The sequence below is a fragment of the Caretta caretta genome, chromosome 4, assembly GCF_965140235.1.
Source record: "Caretta caretta isolate rCarCar2 chromosome 4, rCarCar1.hap1, whole genome shotgun sequence".
Lineage (NCBI taxonomy): Eukaryota > Metazoa > Chordata > Testudines > Cheloniidae > Caretta > Caretta caretta.
The window spans coordinates 83511939-83533940 of record NC_134209.1 but is presented as its reverse complement, the minus strand read 5'-3'; the positions used below and the strand labels follow the sequence as shown (position 1 = coordinate 83533940).

Here is a 22002-nt window from a genome sequence, read left to right as displayed (position 1 = left end):
TTTTAAGTATAAAATAGGTCTGTTTATTTTAAGGTTGGGAATAGAAGTTGCCAGTCAAAACCAGTTCAATTTTCTTGAAACTTTAAAATAAAATTCACCTTTCAGATGAGACCAATTATAAAACCATATTGGCCCACACTGAAAATCATTGAGAAAATTGTAAACAATTTGAGAATAAGTATTTAGAAACATGAAATGCCCAAATCAGCATCACTAGCTCCATTCTCTAATGTATGCACAATAGATTTATATACACTATTTATTTAATTTGTCAGCAAGAATTGTTCTTTTCATAATGGTGGATTTTTTTTGTGTCCAAGCTTGTCACTGTGGAATCCACTCCGTTTTGTAAAGTGAACTATATTATAAGAAGCAAATCTGAAACCATTTTCAATCCTTGGCAACACTGATGCGCTATTTTCATTTAGAAAAGGCACACAATTACACAGCTGTAAGTATTTTAAAAAATCAGATTTACTTCCCTTCTATTGAATTACTGTTGAAAATCAAAGTAAAGGTTTTTATTTTTTTTTTCTTTTAACATATTTCAAATAAGTATCAAAACTAATAAGCATTAAGGTTGACGACTAGCTTTCTGCCGTTGTAAAATCTTTCGCTCTAATCTCAAAAGCACTATTAAAATGGACAAAGGACAGACTTGAAGGATTTCCTGCATCTCCCATAGGCATGCTATGGTTTCATTTTGGTTTAAAGAGCAATAATATACAAAACTGTATGATCTACCTACAATCCTACAATAGCGATTTTAGCAATTAAAATAAATCTAAATCTTTTGATATATTTAAGATATATTTTATTAGTATAAAATATGCATGAGTAAAAGCATAATAGATTTCAGCTAATATTAGTTGTGGAAAAAATGTCTTTACTGTATTTGAAATGTACACATTTCTGTTACTACATCATTTTACAGAGTTTGCCAGCACTGTTAATTGGTTTGTAATTTTCCTTTCTTACTCCTTCAAACTAAAAAGAATAGATGGGATATAAAACCATTACAAAGAAAATTTCCTATCCTCATGTGGAAGTTTTTCCATTTTTTTAAAAAAAGTAAATTTCCGTATTTGCTTAACAGGTTTTTTCAAAGTTTTTATTCCTGAGATTCTGGGAAAATAGTAACTAAACAAACAGGGTCTGCTTTTCAGATGGGATGCTGCACACTCATAGCTCCATTTAAAATCAGCAGGACCCGAAGGAGCTCAGCATGTCTGACAATCAGCCCTAAAGTTGTTTTTTTAAGGTTAGAAATAATATTAGTTCGTGTGTGTGTGAAATATATTTATTTAGAGAGCAACAAGGACAGGATATCAAATCTTTTCAGAGGGAATGTTCATTTGTAAAAGTTTAGCTTTATTCTTGGCAGTGTTGGAGCGGAATGTTGGATTTAATTTAAAATGATTAATGAGATTTTGTCAGACTCCGTGCCTTTACCACCGCTGCAGTTTGTCAGCACAACAACCTGGGAAACCCGGACGCCACTCTGTCGCCCCAAACAGCTTTCCAGGAAAAAATAAACCTGAGTAACTAGTGCCAGGTACATGTCAATGGTATTGTCTTTCAGCTGTTGACAGTTTAACTCTAAGTTAGGACGTTTACACATTCTGAGGAAGTGAACATCATTCATTATTTAAATAGTCCGGTTTTGAAAATGGATACAACTATACTCTTTTTTTTAAAATGTTTTCATAGCAGACGTTTAACTTACCTTTAAATATATATAAAAAATCAGATCCCCAGAAATTAGATTTTAATTAAAAGGAAGGGTGAACAAGCTAATATGGTTCAAAAACTTGTTCAAATAAGTTTTTCTGGAGCAACCTGTTTCATTTCTGATTATAAATCTGAGAGTTTGATCCTTACAACCCCTAATGCATGTGAGTAGATTATTGCAGCCAAAAGAACTACTGACCATAAGTCAAGTTTTGCCGTATAAGGCCCTAAGTCAGGCAAATTTATACATGCCCACACATTGTGGTCAGAATTTATTTCATAATCCTGTAAAGATCACTTATGCAATAACCACATTAAAGAAAATGAGTAATTCATTGGGAGGTGCTTTTTTGTTTGTTCATTCTGTTGTTTAAGAAAATTCTTTTTCTCACCTTCTGTGATTTGCATTTTATTCTGTTGTGCAGAAATTTTACATTGCCCACACAAAGCTTGCGTGTTTGGACTCTTTATGAATGCGGTGTGAGGAGGCTAGGGAGGTAAAATTCATTCCATAGCCAGGGTTAGGGGCACCCACACAGCAGCCCCTTTTGGCCAGTTGTATGGGGCACTGAAACCATTAGATCTTTATGTGTATGCATCAACAGTTCCCCACCTCCAAGCCATCACAAAATGGACCTTTCCTTTCTGACCTTGCAGAGACCAGTTCTCCCAGCCACTCAGCTGGCCAGTCTCCCCGTGCAGCCCCATGTGAGCCAAGCACGATAGAGGGCTTTGTGCTGGCCTTTTATACCATGGGTTAATCTGGCCCTTCTATAATCGGAGAATGTCCTAAACAACACAGTTATTGCAAAAACACTTTTGATTGCAAGACTTACATTTGCATTCTACAGCTTGGATCATCTGTGTGACAAAGCTAAAACAAGGAAACTATCCAACTGCAAAACTGTTTCTCCTTTCATATATTCCTTGATGATGACTAAGACTTTCCATATGGTAAAATGACATGTAAGCTCTTATTAATGGACTCCACTTAATTAAGTGCATCTGTCATATTTGTAACTGGCAGGTACCTTCCATTTCTCATGTGATGTGTCAATGAAAGACTTGTGTATAGGAAAAGTACTCCAAGCTAGAACTGTCTTATTAGAAATATGATCAGAATTGACTAAATTTCACCTTTACTAATAATGTCTAAACAATTACTAAAATAGAGAACTTATAGTTAGTAATCTAACTCTTTTGGCAACTTCTGTTTCAACCATCATTTTTATAAACCCATTAATATTATTTCCTTTTCTTGGTATTTATCATTATTGTTGTTATTTAAGTGTTGACAATTTACTCAGTGCTATATAAGCCACAGTGTAATATTCACATTATTTAAGACTTAATTTGAGGATTTAAATACCAAACAGGCCTTCTACTAGCCCTCTAGATAGTAGTGAATTTCACCCAAAATAACCTGAAATGCTTACAGTATAAAAGCTTGATCCTCTGAAGTGAGTCATATTTAATGTTACTGAGGAGAATAAACATGGATCCTAAGAGACAAAATGGAGAAGAAGGATGTCCTGGACTCCTGGAAAGCCTAGAAGAAGGATTAGCTTTGAGTTACAAGATTGTTGTGTTTGTTCACTTTTTATGGGCATCATGAAAGTAGTGAGCTTGAATACGGAGAGGGTAATGGCCTAGAATACACAACACATCTATAACATCAACAATCTTGCTCCTTTTAAAATACAAACTGTATTCTATATATTTTGTTTTTCAGAGTACAGTGCAACAAACATAAGAAATTAGAAATGTGAAATTATTTTACAATGAGTATTGGAAAGTTAAATTACAGATATAAGCTGTATATAAGCTCCATACCAAAATCATACAAATAAATGTTGCAACCAGTGCATCTTTATGTCTAATAAATTTAATAACCATAAAATGTACATAATGGTTGTTTTATACCAGGAATATCTAATTAAAGTCATCCATGCAAGATTGTTAATTTTATGTTTTAAAGGATTGTCTATTACTTTGTAAAATACAGCAACATGAAGCATCTCGTGTAGAATTTGTGCTACTTTAGAGGATGAGTATGCTAACAACTAGGAACTAAACTCAATAAAACCATGTTGTTTTTATGCTGCATAAAAAACCTACTCAAGTGAAATCCTGGCCCCACTGAAGTCAATTGCAAAACTAGCATTGTCTGCAATGGGTTGGGATTATACACTCTGTGTTTGGAATGAGTAAAAACTGATTAGTAATTTAAGAATTTGTCCCCCTGACAGCATTCCTTTCATAGTTTGAAGATTGTTTCTTTTTTGCATACCATATAAGTAGATGAACATTGCCATAATCCCAGTAACTATAGAACTAGACTTCTCGCACCCTCTGAAAAAACTCTTTTAACAGTGAGGGTGATTAACTCCTGGAACAAACTACCAAGGGAAGGGTGGATTCTCCATCTCTTGATGTCTTCAGATCAATATTGAATGTTCTTCTGGAAGATCTGCAAAACCCAAGATATGCTTTAATCACGCATAGAAGTTATTGGGCTCAATACAATGGTCATTGGGTGATATTTGTAATGGCCTATGCTATGCAGGTCAAACTAGATCTAATGGCTCCTTCTGGTCTTAAACTATGTGAAACTATACAGACAGAACAGTGTATTGGCTGTGACCTTGTGTGAGTGGGGCAGCGCTCATTGAAAATACCAAGGTCAGGGCAGGCTGCAAAAGGGAGAGCAGATAACGATTAGTTTTGTGAGTAACACTGAAGTTAAACTCACCAACGAGTCACAAACTGTGCTTCTGATCCCCCTACACTGGTTACTGAGACAATGAAAAAAGAAATCATACAGCCCCCTTTATTGCATTCCAATTCTCTGGCTCCCAAGCAGCATATGGGTCCAGTACAGTGAGAAGTTATTTAAAAACTCTGCTTACTATTCAAAATGTTCTTCTGACCCCAAAGGGTCAGCCATGTTACCAGGTCAATATTAGTTTGGATCTTACCCAAAATACCATGCTGACAGCCAATCCTTTCGTGTCTAAAACTAAAGCTTTATAATAAAGAAAAAAGAAAGAACTAGAAGAGAGTTGTTAAATGATAAAGCACTCAGATACATACAGAGACTTCAAAGTCCATAAATCAGGTTCTTAGCAATATTGGTGAGTTTGCTGGCTTGAAAGTCTCTCTGGAATACATCCACAGCTTGGATGGGTCATTCACTCCTTTGTTCAGACCCTTGTTTGTATAAAAGTCACTACAGAGGTAAGAAGCAGGAACGAATACAAAATGGAAATGATGCAGCTGCCCTTTATATTCCTTTTGCCATCTGGTTTGTACTTTGTGTGTGCAAGCTTCACAGCACATGGCATGGAAATACCTTGGAGTCCCCTGTCCAGAGGCATGCCCCTACAAGTCCTGATGACTCAAAGTGTAACCCCTAGCTTCTTTCAATGGGTTCTTTGTACAGCTGATGACTCTGGATGGGCCATCCAGCAGGCTCAGTGCTGATGCCAATCTGTCTGAGGGTATCACCAAGAAACACAGCACAAGTTTGGAAATACAGATATATCATACATATCTATAATTCATAATACAAAAGTGATACAAACATATAAACAAGATTAGCATACTTGGTCAATTATAACATTTTCACAGATACCTTGCATGGCATATCTGGCATGATTAACTGCAATTTTATAATATTGATATTAATAATATTATAAAGCACTTACATATTCCATACAAAGAAAAGGAGTACTTGTGGCACCTTAGAGACTAACCAATTTATTTGAGCATGAGCTTTCGTGAGCTACAGCTCACTTCATCAGATGTATACCGTGGAAACTGCAGCAGACTTTATATACACACAGAGAATATGAAACAATACCTCCTCCCACCCCACTGTCCTGCTGGTAATAGCTTATCTAAAGTGATCAACAGGTGGGCCATTTCCAGCACAAATCCAGGTTTTCTCACCCTCCGCCCCCCCACACAAATTCACTCTCCTGCTGGTGCTAGCCCATCCAAAGTGACAACTCTTTACATAATCAAGTCGGGAGAGTGAATTTGTGTGGGGGGGTGGAGGGTGAGAAAACCTGGATTTGTGCTGGAAATGGCCCACCTGTTGATCACTTTAGATAAGCTATTACCAGCAGGACAGTGGGGTGGGAGGAGGTATTGTTTCATATTCTCTGTGTGTATATAAAGTCTGCTGCAGTTTCCACGGTATACATCTGATGAAGTGAGCTGTAGCTCACGAAAGCTCATGCTCAAATAAATTGGTTAGTCTCTAAGGTGCCACAAGTACTCCTTTTCTTTTTGCGAATACAGACTAACACGGCTGTTCCTCTGAAACCTGTCATATTCCGTACAGTGTCACATTGGCCAATGTGAAAGAAAAAGTGAGTGATATCACACTTAGTAAGAGCATCCAGCTTTGATCGGCGCACTCAGTTGATAACCCAATATCAAAAGCCAAAAGAACCCATATCTCACACACACATTTTGGAGTTCCAGACTATAAGACTGACCCTTCTTCTGATCAAAAGAAAGTTGACGCACATTCTCACAGGCAACACAGTGGTGCTCTTTTGCATAAATTACCAGGCTTCCATACTGTATTCAGTAACAAGTCACCTGTAGGAATGTTGTGGAAATGTTGTGGCTCAAACAGAGCACTCCAATCAGCAATATATCTGACCAGTATGATGCACACTCTGGCTGACAATCTGACTACCGGGTGGCCTCTGAATGGATCTTTACAAAATAGAAATAGAATCTTTGTCACCAGCCACATCATAAAGTGTTAGAGCTTCTGCTTGAGAGCTTAAGTGGGGTAAAAATATGATTCCCCCTCTTATGCTGTGGGATATGTCTAATATTCACCTTTCACCCATTTTTTTTTTTTTTACTCCCAAAAGTCCCATAGAAAATTTGACAGGACAAGGCATAAATAATGATATATTCAGCATGGGCTTGAACAATTAGTTTTCAAATCTCCTAGTCTTTCTGAAAAAGCCTCTGTTCTTGTTGCTAAAGGAAAGTCAGACCCTGCATCTGGGTCTTAAATCTCTTCATAGCAGGTTTGGACTAGGTTTGTTAGCAAACTGTACACATTATCAGTACATGTTAATAACATACTGAAATCATGAAAGCCATCCACCATACGTTTCCATGCTGTCAGACAGAAGCATTTTAAAGTTTGGGGAAATATCAGGGGAAATAACTTCAAGATCTTGCCCTATTTTTATCATTCTTGTCTATCTTTTATCTTTAATGAAGGAAGATCTCTCTCTCTCTCTCCAGTGGTGAAAGATACATGGCTTGCTACTATGTTCCCACAATATATTAAAATTCCATTCCTGCGAATTGTCACAAAGATACTTATGGATAAGGACTATGTACTTCATTTTAGACACAAATTTATCTCCATTCTACTCACATGCAGACTAAAGCCTTTTTATTCTCAACAACCGACAATTAGAATGCTGAATAGTGATGTGCTTATATAAAGCATCTCTTATGTCAAAGCTATTAATTATTTCAAGAGTCTTCATCTACTATTTTAATTGCATCCTTCAATATGAATTTTCATCCTACATTATGTCCCACAGCTGGGCCTCAGCAGAGTGAGACAAAGGAGTTATTTTTATAGCAAAAGCTATGAAGATGCCATATAATCCATTGCTACGGTAAATATTAAAGCAATCATTAACCGAGTTTACAACAATCAAGACTGGTAAATAATACATTGAACTCTGTCACACTACCTTATGTGATGCTGAGTGGTAAAAAGAGTCTCAGATATATATTTTTGTCAGAAAAACAAAATGTACATAGCCTCAATTCAGCATATTTTATTCATAGGAAAATATGCTTAACTTTGAGCATGTGAGTAATCCTAACTTTATTCAGTAAAATCCTTAAGTATGTGTTCAGATTTAAGCATGTCAATAATCCCATCCTATTCAGTAAAGCACATACTTAGCTTTCAGCACCTGGTTAAGGCCCATTGAAGTCAATAAGACTTAAGTGCGATGTTGAACTCCATATGATTTTATGAAAATATGCAAATGAATGTCAATATAATGTAACTGGAATATGCTTCATGAAAAAGGTCTCTTGTAAGGTATCATTACAAAGCTTATCATCTACTGAGTGTGGTCATCCTATTTGTATAAATGTATCATTCTTGTATCTGAAACTAGAAATATGAAATATAACTCTGAGGTCCTATTGTAATTATACAAATTGTGGGCCATTAATGGTGGTTTGGAATCTTGATGACTCCCATCAACTAGGATAACTGGTTGTAAATGGCTCTGTTTACTTGCAAGCCTTCCTGTGAGTCAGGCCAGGAAGAATGTAGGCTTGGGGGTCTCATAGGACATGTCACCTGGTGCTGGAATCCATCTTAAATGTGGTGCTTTTCCATTTAGAAGGAGGGGTCGTGACCCAGAGAGACAAAAGATTCCCACCTTGTGTCAAAGCTATATAAGGGGGTGGAAAAGAACAAAGAGAGTTCCAGTCATGAGAAATCCCCTAGTTACCACCTGACCTGGAGCTAACAAGAATTGTACCAGGGGAAAGGATTGGGCCAGACTAGGAAGGAGTCCAGTCCGTAAAAGAAGCTGATTGGAACATCTCTGAGGGTGACATTTTATCTTTAATCGGTTTCTTAAATGTATTAGGCTTAGACTTGTGTGTTTTGTTTTATTTCGCTTAGTAACTTACTTTGTTCTGTCTCTTACTTAAATCCTACTTTTTATACTTAATAAAATCACTTTTGCTTATATATTAGCCCAGAGTAAGTAATTAATACCTGGGGGAGCAAACAGCTGTGCATCGCTCTATCAGTGTTACAGATGGCAGACAATTTATGAGTTTACCCTGTATAAGCTTTATACAGAGTAAAACGGATTCATTTGGGGTTTAGATGCCATTGGGAGCTTGGTGTCTGGGAGCTGGAGACAGGAGCACTTCTTAAGCTGTTTTCAGTTAAGCCTGCAGCTTTGGGGAGCATGGTTCAGACCCTGAGTCTATGTTGCAGCAGGCTAGCATGTCTGGCTCAACAAGGCAGGGTTCTGGAGGCACAAACTGGCAGAGAAAACAGGCTCAGAGGTAGTCTTAGCACATCAGGTGACAGTCCCAAGGGGGTTTCTGTGATCTAACCCGGCACATCAAGCAAATGCTTAAGTGCTTTGCTGCAGCTGGGTTTATAGTGCCTATGCAGATCCCACTGAAGTCAATGGGAGCTGAATCAGGCCCTCTATGATTTGTATTACAAAAGGTGACCACAGTATGCAAATGAGAGTGATAGAAATGCCCATAAAATGAATTAAATAAAAAAGAAATGAGAACAAATCGGACAAAGCTTATATACAGGGAATATGATCACAAAGAAATAGAGTTTGTACCAATCTATGGCCAGTAGCTCTGGAGCTAGACCAAATTAACTGCTTTTAGAACCAAAGTTGTAGATGTAGGTCATGATCCTGCAAGTAGTTCCATTTGGGTGAGTGCAAGAGTTCTTCTAGAACGTGGAACAGCTTGCAGGATGGGACCATACTTCTCATTGTACTTTCCTCAAAGCTCTTTATCACCATTCCCATTTTACAAAAGGAGAAAGCTGCAGCTCAGAGCAGTGACTGTATATTGTAATTTCTTCTAATTAATTCACTAGTCAAATGTACATGACTAATTTTTTTGTAAGTTGTGTTATGGGAGTTTTTTCCTGATATTTTTGTTTTGTTGTTTTACTTTTAGAGAATGATGGTAAAGAGTTTATTGGGAGTATTTGATACTCAATGGGCCAGGTACTTGGGTACAGCCAGAATGCATAGAACACAAATCAGAATGTAGTGTGCAATAGTAGCTTAAATCTTTCCTTTGCATAGCCCTAATATTGGTACTGCTCTGTGCATGCTATTCCTCCTGGGCTGGGTTACAGCAGCCTGAGGGCTCCTCTAATTTATGCCAGCCTTTAATGGCTAGTGAATGTCAAAACAACAGCCTGAGATCACTTCGGTGGGCCTATCCCTCATTTCTGCAACATCCCCTTTCCCCTGCTAGGCTGGGAATGGGGAGAACATGTGGCATACCAGCCCCTAAACTAGCTTTACACAACCACAGGATCTCCCTTGCACTGGTGTGATCCTTCCTGGGGGATGCATGGGGGAATGATAGTGGCAGCATGGCACAAGAGTAGCCATAGTGCACTGGAGGTAAGGCCTTTTGTTTTTTATTTTATTTAACATTTCCTGGGAATGTATCGGTGTTTATAAAAAAAATTAAAAACGGATGAAAATCAGCAAAAACTGAAAATGAAGGAGCAACAGGCAGGGAATTGATGGGTGTCTTCCATTCCCCGTTGGTCTGTTGCTTAAGTGGTCAGATCGTCTTGGCTACTGCAATCTGGCTATTTGCCTATCTCATTCCCTGCTACACAGAAGAAATAGATGGGGCTGGGCTGAAGGGCTGGGGTCAGGAAGGGGCTCTGTCCAGCAGGGAAAGCAGTTGGGAACTATCACCCACCTCCCTCAACCACTGTGAGACAGGCAGGGAGCCTCTCTCAGCTGCCAGGACCCAGCCCACTGTTTGGCTTGCTCCCCCTCTGCACAGCAGCCAACATCAAGCAGAAGTTACTCTACACTATGCCATTCAGTGAGGACTCTGCATGGGAGGAGATAGGTGCAGGGAGTTCCAGACAAGTACTTGCAAAATTTGGGTTAAAAGTGGGTAAAACCCAAATACTTTCTTTTTAAAAACTGGGGAAATTTTCATATAAATATGGTAGAGCTGAAAACAAAGGGCCTAAGGCTATACCCAGTCTGTCTTTGTTAGTCATGACTGGTTATGTAAGCCACATGGTATTGTTTTTGTTCCTCAACTAGATACCCAGGAGGAGCCAAGAGGGTTTGAAGCCAGTGTGAATTTGAGATAGTGAATAAACACAACTAGAGAGACATTGTTAAACCTTTTCCTTTCTGGCCCATGCAGGCCTTCCCCAAGGCATCATTCCTATAAATATGAAACCACGGTAAGAGCAATTATCTGGATGCAGAATTTAACTTTCTGTCATCATATTCACACAAAGTAATTGTGTGAGGGGGTGTTCTCCAGAGCAAATACTAATGTGAGTTTAAAATGTCCTATGCCAAAGAGCTCAGGCATACGTGTATAAAATTTGCTCTCTACAAGCATTCATGCAAGTAAAATTCAATTGCTCAGATATTGCAAAACTGAACACAAAAAGAATGAACAAGACACAACAAATTCATTTCTACATTTGAGTTCACAGTTTCAATTTTTGCTATTGATTACTCAGTTTATTCCTTGTCCTATGCATGCCTCAGTGCACAGAAATTACAATGATGCACCCTATCTGTCCTCTATAAATATCTAAAAATAGAAATGCCTCAGCTCTTATTTCCTCTCCCTCACCACTCAGTGCTGTGTGCCTTTTTAGGTGCTATGCCTTGCGCCTGAAACAGCACCCCCTTTTCATTAATGCCAAGTAACTTGCTCCCCTTCAAGTCCCTCTTCAAATCCGTACTAATCTAATTCTAACCTTTCCAGTGGCACTGTCCACTCCTTCTGAGGCACCCGATATGCAACAAAACAGCTATCTATCTATCTGTCTATATATGCTACAACACACAAGAAATCTTCAAAGAGGAACAACTTATGTAAACTGCTTTCCTGGTAAGATCATGCTTTCCCAAAAGTCCTATTCCCTTTGACATATTCTCTATTTTTTCTTCCTACTCACCATAGTCGGCCTTCATTATTTGTTGTGATCTCTGTCTAAATTATGCAGTAAGCTTCTGGAGAATGGAACTGGTGAATTTTGGGGCTTGTAGTTGTCATATCTTACTTAATGACCCTGGAAGCAGAAAATGGGATTCCTGTGATTTGAAAACTGGCATATTTAACTGGGGTGCGTATGAGAAAAATATACATGACCATGATCACACTGTAACAGGGAGCTAAAATTTATAAGGGATATAAAGACAGGTTTCAGAGTAACAGCTGTGTTAGTCTGTATTCGCAAAAAGAAAAGGAGTACTTGTGGCACCTTAGAGACTAACCAATTTATTTGAGCATGAGCTTTCGTGAGCTACAGCTCACTTCATCGGATCCATACCGTGGAAACTGCAGCAGACTTTATATACACACAGAGAATATGAGGTATTGTTTCATATTCTCTGTGTGTATATAAAGTCTGCTGCAGTTTCCACGGTATGCATCCGATGAAGTGAGCTGTAGCTCACGAAAGCTCATGCTCAAATAAATTGGTTAGTCTCTAAGGTGCCACAAGTACTCCTTTTCTTTTTAAGGGATATAAAGGAACTATTATAGGACATGCTGTCTTTAAATAATTATGTGATGTGTCGAAGGGGTAACCATTTAGGTCTTAGATCTTCAGATGTAGAAAGAGACTGAGGAAACTGGTTGATAATGCAGATGAGATTAAAAAAAATTGACGTGCATGTTGACACTGTTTTGGGGATTAGTTGTGATGAATATAATGGGAGTTAAGCAATTACTTTTTGAAGTAGTGTGTGACTTTTATGCAGTTTACAAGAGCAGATATCCCATTCTGACAGTGTATGGGATTGGTGCTTTTTATTTGTGAATTGTACCTGTAGAGTCAAGGGGACAGATTCAGAAATGGTGGAACAGTGTGCAGTTTCATTGGCTTTAATGGAGTGGCAGACATTTATACCAGATCTGAATTTAACCTAAGAACCCATTTCTCTTCACATTTTCATTTTTGTGTGATAGCAATATACTGTATAGAGTACAATATTATTGGCTGGATTTTATGATGCTAACATTACAACCATTAAACATTACCCGGTGGTGATGTCACAACCATGAAATCTGTAGTTATTCCTGCTAGCTCACATTGGGTGTGCCACTCGTTCTCTCTCTTGCTCATATTGCAGTGCAATTACCGAGGATCTTCAGAGTATATACAACTGGGAAACCAAGTAAAGAAAGTTTTAGTTACTTCAGATAAGAGAAAACCAACTCATCAATAGCACCTCCTCATGTATTTCTATTATTTAGCTCAGACTGGGAGTAATATACATATAGGCTGGATCCTAAAATGGTTTATACTAACAGGTCTATTGACATCAGTGGAACTATGCTGATTTTCACTAGCTGAAAATCTGGCCCTCTACTCTAACCCAAATCAAAGTCAATTATTTTCATATTTGGATGGGGAAAAATATTATCCCAGTGCTCTTGTGATTTCACACCATAAAAAATGTAACAGGTTTGTGACTTCTGTTTGGTAAACCAAGTCCTGATGCTGAAGTCCTCCCACAGACAAAACCACCCATTGACTCCAAGAAGTGCACAAGTTTTCTTTAAGGCTCATATATTTCTTTGCCATTGAACCTTCTCAATGGAAAAAACAGAGCATTATATTTAGCAAGAACTGTAGCCTTCAATTACAAATATGTTTCAAATTAAAGTAAAATTTACCGATGACTGAAATACAAAGACTCCTTTTCTGACTGGAATCTCCAGTAAACTTTGATCAGTTCTAGTGATATTATAAAGCATTTCACAATTCCCAGATTTAATGTTTTTCAGCAGTTTATTCCTGAATTCCAGTCTTCTCCAATACAAATATCACTGAGAATTAAAAGGCAAATGTGTGTGTGTATACCTTAGCAGAGGGAAAACATTTAAGGAAGACTGGTTTCAGAGGAACAGCCGTGTTAGAGTTGTCACTTTGGATGGGCTAGCACCAGCAGGAGAGTGAATTTGTGTGGGGGGGTGGAGGGTGAGAAAACCTGGATTTGTGCTGGAAATGGCCCACCTGTTGATCACTTTAGATAAGCTATTACCAGCAGGACAGTGGGGTGGGAGGAGGTATTGTTTCATATTCTCTGTGTGTATATAAAGTCTGCTGCAGTTTCCACGGTATGCATCTGATGAAGTGAGCTGTAGCTCACGAAAGCTCATGCTCAAATAAATTGGTTAGTCTCTAAGGTGCCACAAGTACTCCTTTTCTATTTAAGGAAGACTGACTTCATAAATAAATAAATAAAAATCCTTTATTATTTGTACATCTTGCTCGTCTCTGGCTCTTTCTATGTAGTGTTTCTTCTAGAAAGGTGTATAATTTTAGAGGGGAAATGTTAATATTGTTAGAACTTTTAAATGGGTGGGCAGAATAACACTTATGCCCCAAATATATTTTAGGCTCTCCGGACAGGATATTTTAGGGTTTTTTTTTAAAATTTAATGTACTAATTTACAAGTAAGTTACCTGTAGATATCTGAACTCCCAAAGAGAATCAAAAGGAGAGTTACAATATTGTGGATCATATTCCTCTGTAGGGTTTAGACAGAACAAATCCAGCATCTTGGCAGGGGGGTTAGACTTGATGACCCTTGCAGTCTTGTCTAACCCTATTATTCTATGAAGACACACAGAATATTGCTGAAATGGTGTGAATTTTGCCTCCCTATCAAACAATACTATACCTTTAAGAGGAGAGGGTCTGTGCCAGTTATCTGCTGTAGCATCAGAGACATGAGAAGTTGCCATAAGTAAAGAGTTAAGCAAAGCAACCTTTGGAGATTTAAAGGGTGACCCAGGAAAAATTAATCATCCTGTCCTTGCTCAAACTCTAAACTTCGGCAGGGCATTTCCCGGAGAATAAAGAAGGGGGAACCCCTAATTGAAGGGGGGAGGGTGCGCGACTTCTCGCTTTATATTTCACTCTTTTGGAGGTCTTATGATCTTCCTAGGTGGTGAGAGCTGGGGCACTTTTTAAGCCATGTAAACTGGAATAAATGCATTAACAATGAAGGATTTCTAGTACGCTTCCCATCGGCAGCGCATCCATGTAGTTACACGTGCACGACGGTCGTCCTGATCCCCAGTTCAGATGAAATCACAATTTGCAATTGCACCTCCCTATCGCTGCTTCTCCTGTGCAGGGGAATCATTCTTCTTAAGCGAAGTGAGCTCCCTTGCCGCCTCCTCTCCGGCTCCGCCTGTTCACTCCCTACTCCGGCAAAAAAAACCCATTTCCCATGCAAATCGGCGGGATCTGTACACTTTTCTCCCCGCGGAGAGAGTCAGGGCATGATGGAATCCTTTCCTGGGTTCTTGTCCTTGACAAGTGCAGTAGCAGCAACTCAAGTCTCAGCAGATCTTCAACTGACCTAAAGCGTCCATTGAAGTAAAGGGTGCCATGGCAGTTTACCCCGGCTGAGGATCTGCCCTGAAAATAATTAAAAGCAATCTAGTTGCGAAAAGACACCCAAGAACTGGATCAGGTGGACTATTCGGTTGCCCAAGGTATGCCATGCAGGCTGTCACCGCTCATAGAAAGAGAACGCACTCTTTCTATACAAGACACTGCATGAGAAAAGAGCCACCCTTCTTCATCTGAAAGGCACTAATATAGGAAGAGGAAGAGAGAGAGAGAGATCTTGTCACCCCTTGGGGCATAGAACCTTTGGACTGAAACTGTTCAGTCAAATTAGGAGAAAATTGCAAAACAGCAAAAATAAAAATAAAAACGAATGCGACTTGTGTGCAATGCTAGGGATGGTGAAAGGGCATTTCAGTCATTGAGGAGAGTCAGACAAGCTAAATTGAGATTTACCGATCTCATCGGTAGGCATCGGTCAAAATTGGTCTGAGATGCAAATCTGTTGGTTTCCTTCTCAGTGAAAGTGAAATTTAGTAATAATGAATTACTGGAACCATCTTCCTTTTCCAAGCAGACAGCACACATTTATCTTTTCACTGCGATTAGGGGAGAGCCCTAGGAGCTGCTGTTTGATCTCAGATGTAAGCCACAAAAGAATCCGAACAGCATAGTTGAGTAGTAAAAGATATTTTATCCCCGAAGATTATTCGGTAGATAAATTTCACATGTAAAGCCAATTTATTCCGTCTTTATCGCAGAACAAATGTAAGGCCTCAACTAGTACCATTTAAGTGGCTGTAGATAGGGTAAATTATATTGCAATTATTGTCCCTCACAGGTGATATGGATGATAACTTTTTGAAAACTCTCCCCTAAACTCCCTTGTGTTTTACCATTATTTTGCTCTGCAGATTCAGTGTAAAACATGAAATAACTTGCACGCCTCGGGAAAATAATTTAGGCACCAGCGATGTAGATTTCACAGTTTATTTGATTTGTGAAGGTACAAATGCAGATTGGATTAAAGAAAAAAACCAAGTCCTCCATGTGATCTAAGAGCCTGCTTAGATCCTTTGCAGGTCTAACTATTGTAAAACAACATCAGGTTTATGGTCATTTCGCCTGTGTCACCAGCACATAAATCACCGTCTGGGTTCCCGCCGCAAGATGGAGAGACAGCAGGGCAAACCGCTTCGGCACGGTGGGGGTTGGAGTTAACCTGGGCTACTACCACCAGGTTATTTGCCGCGCAGCTTTTTGCAAGCTGCCCCTTTGCGATCCTGTTGTCCTACAGGACAGCCAAAAAGGGCACGTGTATCTTGTAACAGAAACAAGCCGCGAAAGCATCCAGTGCATTCTAGCGTCACTTCTGGTGCAGTTATCAGAGCCAATTACATCTCCTCTTTGTTTTCCTTGTGTAAATGAACGGGGGAATCTGGCGATGTCTCGAGTATTTATCAGTTTATTTGAAATGAGAATATACAAAATAAACCTGTATTTTTCTTGCATTCGGGTGGGTTGTTTGAAGTCTCCAGGTTAGGAATTTAGATAAGAGGAATCGCAGGCAAGCATAGCCAGATATCAGGGTGCCAGACACCAGATAACCTTACAAGTGCCTCCCTCTCCGCCCCAGGGGCTGCCTTCACAGACAGGGGGAGAAGAGAAGGACAAGCTAGGGTCTCCGAATCGGGACAATCAGGAGTTAAATCTCCACTACCAGATCGGGGGGAGACCCTCGTGATAAAAAAAGGACCCCAAATACTGAGGTCTTCAAGATGCAGTTTTGATTATTACAGTTTCCCAGCAATCCCATACAAAAAGCAGGAAGGGCACATCTGGGGTTCTGAGGCAGAAACATGTTATATATTGGGCTTTTTCCATACAAAGGACCAGAGCCTGTGATCTTTACTAAAGCAAAGCTTTCACTGGGACAACTAGGAACTTTGAGTGAGTAAGGACCAAGTAAAGACGGCAGGATTTCATTCTTAGCTTACTATAAGGGGCCCAATAAGGTGAAGCCCTTGCGCGCCCTAAAAAAGTCCTATTAGAAGTGCACTGTCCTTTATCCTGCTTAGTGCTGAGCACCAGATGAGAGTAGGGACTACGGAGCAATACGCTGGGTCCGGCTGTCTGAGAGTGTTAAATGCGCAAGAAATATAGGATCTTTTCACGCGGACTTTGTTCAGATAATTTGTTCCCACTAGGAGGAGGATTTGCGATTAGAGTAGAAATGGAAAGAACAAACAACTCTTTTTATGCTCACACTGATTGCAAGAGGAAAGCAGGGTGGGATTTTATTTTATATTTTTAAGAGGGGGAACCTTATTTATTTTTTTAAAAAAGACCAATGGGGGGGGGGGGGAGGCTAAACTGTCAGCTGTTTTCCAAACATCACATTAATGCTGCCCAGAGCTTTGTCGTAATGTGACTTTACTGTTTTCAAATGTGTTTTCCAACCTGTAATCGTTTGTTTGTTATGTCTCGGCAGAGAACAATGAAAGCAAAATAGGAAGGGGGTGCACTGGGATTTGTTATTTATGTGTGTATTTATTTTTGCAAAGCAAAGTCACATTTTTCATTTTGAGCAAAGCAATAATCCCAAAGGGCGGGGGGGGCACTTAAAAGCTGCAGATAGTTTTTCCCTGTATTTGATTACAGACCATTTCGTTGACACTCTTTCGTCCCCCTGTACTTCAAATAAAGGGTTTTAAACAAGTGTAAAATACACGGCCACGTTTGAATCGGAGACTCAAGAGCGTTAGTATTTGCATTTGCCTCTGTAATGCAGAACAACGGCCGAGAAATATTTACACTTCAAAAGTTTAACAAACACACGCAGGAAACTTTTAACTTGATGAGCATATTAACAGCGACCTTCAATACTCTATTTCAATCCTATGTAGGCCATCAGAAAGAAAAGTGGCATTTTACAACTATATGGCATAGTTTTGACCACAAGACCAGTGCTCTCTTGTTTAACCTACTGGCTCGAAAATACTGGAAGGTGTTTATATTTACTGCCCGAAATTATTTTCTAAACACAAGTCCTCCAAACAGTTAGAGCTTTCAAAATAGGAATAATTATTAATTATTATTAGTAGTAGTAATAGTACTAGGTCTCCAGGAACATTGCAAAATTAACTGTTATGTCTCCAAGTATTTTACAGAATAAAACTGACCGATTAATTTTAACGGCCAGGAACTAAATTCTTTCAACGATGCAAAATACATGTAAAATAATGTTCAAATTTTAAATTGGCGAATGTGTGTGTGGCAGGAACCTGCGAAAAACAGCTGGCCCACATTGTTATTAGTCTAATATTCTCAGGCAGAAATTAGATGTGAATAAATTTTTAATCGGTGCTCACTTTGTTTGACTGCAAACAAATAGAATAGCAATTATTGTCTTGTTCCAAAAGCCGCAGGATCACTACAGAAGAGTAATATCTCTGGTTTCAGAGTAGCAGCGGTGTTAGTCTGTATTCACAAAAAGAAAAAGAGGACTTGTGGCACCTTAGAGACTAACCCATTTATTTGAGCATAAGCTTTAGTGAGCTACAGCTCACTTCATCGGATGCATTCAGTGGAAAATACAGTGGGGAGATTTATATACATAGAGAACATGCAACATGCACTCTCTGCAGCTGACAATGATAATAAGAACATTACAGATGTTCTGCTTGAAATAGCTACACGTTGCTTAGATTTCTGTCCTGACACTTTTTAAAGGGCGTTTTTTAAATAGCCTCAATTGATCTGGTTGTTGTTATTAAAATAGTAGCTTTCTTAGGGTGAAATTCTATTTCAAAGCACAGATGCGTCTTGATTCAAAAGGGAAGAGTGCGTTTGGGGAGAGGTGAGGAGGGGAATCCCAATTTGGTCAGGAGTTATTTTTCGGCTACTAGAGAGGTTACTGATTTTAAATATTTTTTCCCCTCAATAACAATTATTGGACTAAAGATTTTACTCTACAAACCAAATCCTCCATCCTTGCGCTCCTTTACGAGCAGCCAGTTTACTAAACAGGTTTTATTGCTGACCAATGCCCTTTACCCAGTGGGTCTCGTCCATAAGCTAGAGCTAGACAGTATATTTTCCATCCACTGACTGGCTCATTAATGCCAAATACGTGGGTGCTAGTTGCTTCTCATTTACTAATAAAACGTTACTACAGCTAGATTAAAAGTGTATTTGGAGTACACACTGTATCTGAATGGTACTTTCATGCTATTTTTCTCAATGCCTCCTTTCCTGATCTTATTATTACTTGCTCCCGTTTGAATGTTTATAGGTAATAAAGAACTAATTCCATTCTTGGTAATGATTTGCTCAAGGCGCGCATCAATCACTGGCATCAGGACCCATCACAGCCACTAGGGTCCAGTGTCTTACGTATACAGCTGCTGAGAACGAAGCTCCATGAAAACAAAGGAGGAAATAACAATGTGTATGTATTTCAAGCATTTTGTTTACTGAAGTCTAATTGTAGTGTGGTGAGTACAGAGAATATTCTGTTGTTCAGGAAGGAAAATATTTGAACACAGCGTTGAAGGAGCAGGTGAATATTCTGCATTTGGACGGGGTTTGTAGCATTTCGGATCTTTGAAGCCTCCGTGTTTGCTGAATATAGGTTCTGTGTCCCATCCTACTCCTATTGAATAACAAAGCTTTAATAGTGCAGGACCAATCCCTCAGAAATCAATATCAGGACCGAGTATTCTTCTCGCCCGCCTGCCAAACCGGAGATCAAGAAAGCTAAGGTGTGCAAAATATCATGGCCCGGGTTTTGTTATTTCCCCCCTCTCAAATCCTACATTAATTCCCAGGGAAAGGGCGGGGTGGGTGGGGGGGGGGGAGAAGAGTTTTCTACACTGGGGCTTTTGAGCAGAAAGATTGTGTTCTCTGATTCCACCAGTTTTATTTATATGGTTTAGGGTAATATATATTGGACAAGAGCAACATGGAATCCGAAAAACCCCAAAGTCTGGCAATAATTCCTCCTTCAAAGGATCAGATGTTACAGATAAGTGACATCATGTAGAATCTGAATGCCTTCCCCATTATTCACTTAGAGCAGGTTTTAAGGTTATGTTCCAATTTGAAAATGAGAGTTGGTCTTGCTGCTCCATATTATATTACCCGTCCCTTATGCAATGGATCATCACATTAAATGTCAGACAGAAGAAGAAAATGGAAAACAAGCTCAAATAGAGAGTAGATAATATTTCCATGAAGGAACATTTCGCTCTTTAACAAGTTCCCTGCATGCTACAATTATGCTATAAACTCGTTTTGATTATGCACCAGATTGTAGACTGCAAACCATGGAGCTACTTTTAAAAACTATTTCTGGAGCAAACTTTTTCCATGGCAGTCAATTAACTGAACAGTGAAGTGTCTATCTTTGCAGAAGGAGTTAATTTCTCATTTCGATCACTGATGCTGGGGACACACACCCAACCAGGGCTCTGGTTGTCAGGCACAAATGCAACATTTATAACTTTATAAGCTTTTTTCCTTTAGTTAGTGCTTCTTTTGGATGGGGTGAAAGGAGGGAAAGTTTTGTTCTAAGTATTAAAGCTGTCTAGCACTAGACGAAATCACCATGTACACTGGCAAACTCATTTTCGCGCTAGCTCTTTTATACCGAAAATTCTGAGTGAGACCGTGGACGAGAGAAATCACTTTTACCTTTATTCTTTGGAACCACTGTCACTATTCTCCTCTCTTGCGACATCGGCTGTCTTTGGAGATCTCCTCTGTCCTCTAGAGTGTCCCTCCGTCACCTAGAATGACACACAATTAAATTAAATGTTTAACAGCTTCTCCCACTACACACATACTTACATTTTTGTTCATTGCATTTTGACAGTACACAAAAGCCCCCCTCCCTTTCCCATATATGGCACTCCTGGAAAACAATCTGCACCTACTCTGGGAACCCATCAGTTGTTTACACAGCCAAGTCTATGCCAAACGCTGTCACAAAGTTCCTTTCTGTTTAAGATATTCTAAATGCACTTAAATCCCGGTACTCTGCTAACAATATTTTATTATTATTTTTTCCACTGGCTGATGCTCCCTCCTTTTGTAGGAGACCCTGTCCAGCTGCAGCAGCCCAGAGAAAATCCATTCGTCTGACTCTGAATCGACTCCAAAGTGCTAAGAAGCAACAGCAGACCAAAACAGAGCCCAGCATACATTAGTACCTTCAAGATTGTTTAAACAATTGTATAGACTGGTTCACTCTGATTCAAGGATTGTTCTGCTCCCTTTTATTATACCTGTCTCAGAGATCTGAAGACACTTGCCACAGGCAATTAACTCGGTGTCCATCTCTTTGCCACTCCCGGCATTTTAGCAGCTCTGCTCTGGAGGGGGTTCTCTATTTTAATGATAAGAGATTGCTACATTGGATCTGAGACTTTTGTTATTTTGCAGCGGGATCCAACCTTTCGCTCTTCTGACGGCTATCATGACCCCCTGCTGCGCAAAGGCATTTGTTTTTTGTTTGTTTAATGTTAATGTCCACCTATCAAGATGAGCTTCAAACTCTTATTAAAACAGCCTCCAGCCCCCGCACGTTACGCAGGGCAAAATCAATCAAATATTGAGAGGTCTGGTTATTTTATGACGTTAGCAGGACAGCCGGCTCCTTGACACGGACATTTGATTTAAAGCTGCCTCGTCAGAAAGAAAAACAAATAACTTAGAAAATAAACCTGACAAGAGCTACAACTCCAGATACGTGTATGGACGGCAGAACAGAAAAGTAAATAAATCTTGGTTACCTAATTGAAAGGAAGAAGAAAGCCGGTTGTATAAATAGTGCTTCACAAAGAGGAAAAACAGAACACGAGTGACACGAGACAACTGGCAGTGCATACGCATGCGCGTCGATACGGAGCGTCTGGGCGCAGCTGGGATGGAACCAGCTCCTTCAAAGCCTCACGGCGCTTCCCCATTTGCAGAACGACTGTAATGAAGAGCTGTTTGGCAGCTGAAATCTGCTTTGTGCAATTACTGCGGAGGGATTCGACTCTTGCCTTTTCATAGAGGAATTTGAATTCACTGGGAGCTTTCCCTCCACCCTCTATTTCTGCTCTAG

At 39.4% G+C, this 22002-nt stretch overlaps 1 long non-coding RNA gene across 4 annotated transcripts; it reads right to left on the bottom strand.

Annotated features, from left to right (window-relative positions):
* LOC125635727 (uncharacterized) lies at window positions 1–21505 on the bottom strand. 4 transcript variants are annotated; one of them, XR_012668142.1, is made up of 5 exons: window positions 21179–21505; window positions 20586–20680; window positions 12565–12689; window positions 11477–11590; window positions 1–5225 (listed from the first exon to the last, which is right to left on the bottom strand). It is a non-coding gene; the product is annotated as an uncharacterized LOC125635727 (long non-coding RNA). The 4 variants fall into 4 exon arrangements; XR_012668144.1 differs by lacking the exon at window positions 21179–21505 and adding an exon at window positions 21104–21178; XR_012668145.1 differs by lacking the exon at window positions 21179–21505 and adding an exon at window positions 20828–20990.
* Between the last annotated feature and the right edge of the window lie 497 nt (window positions 21506–22002).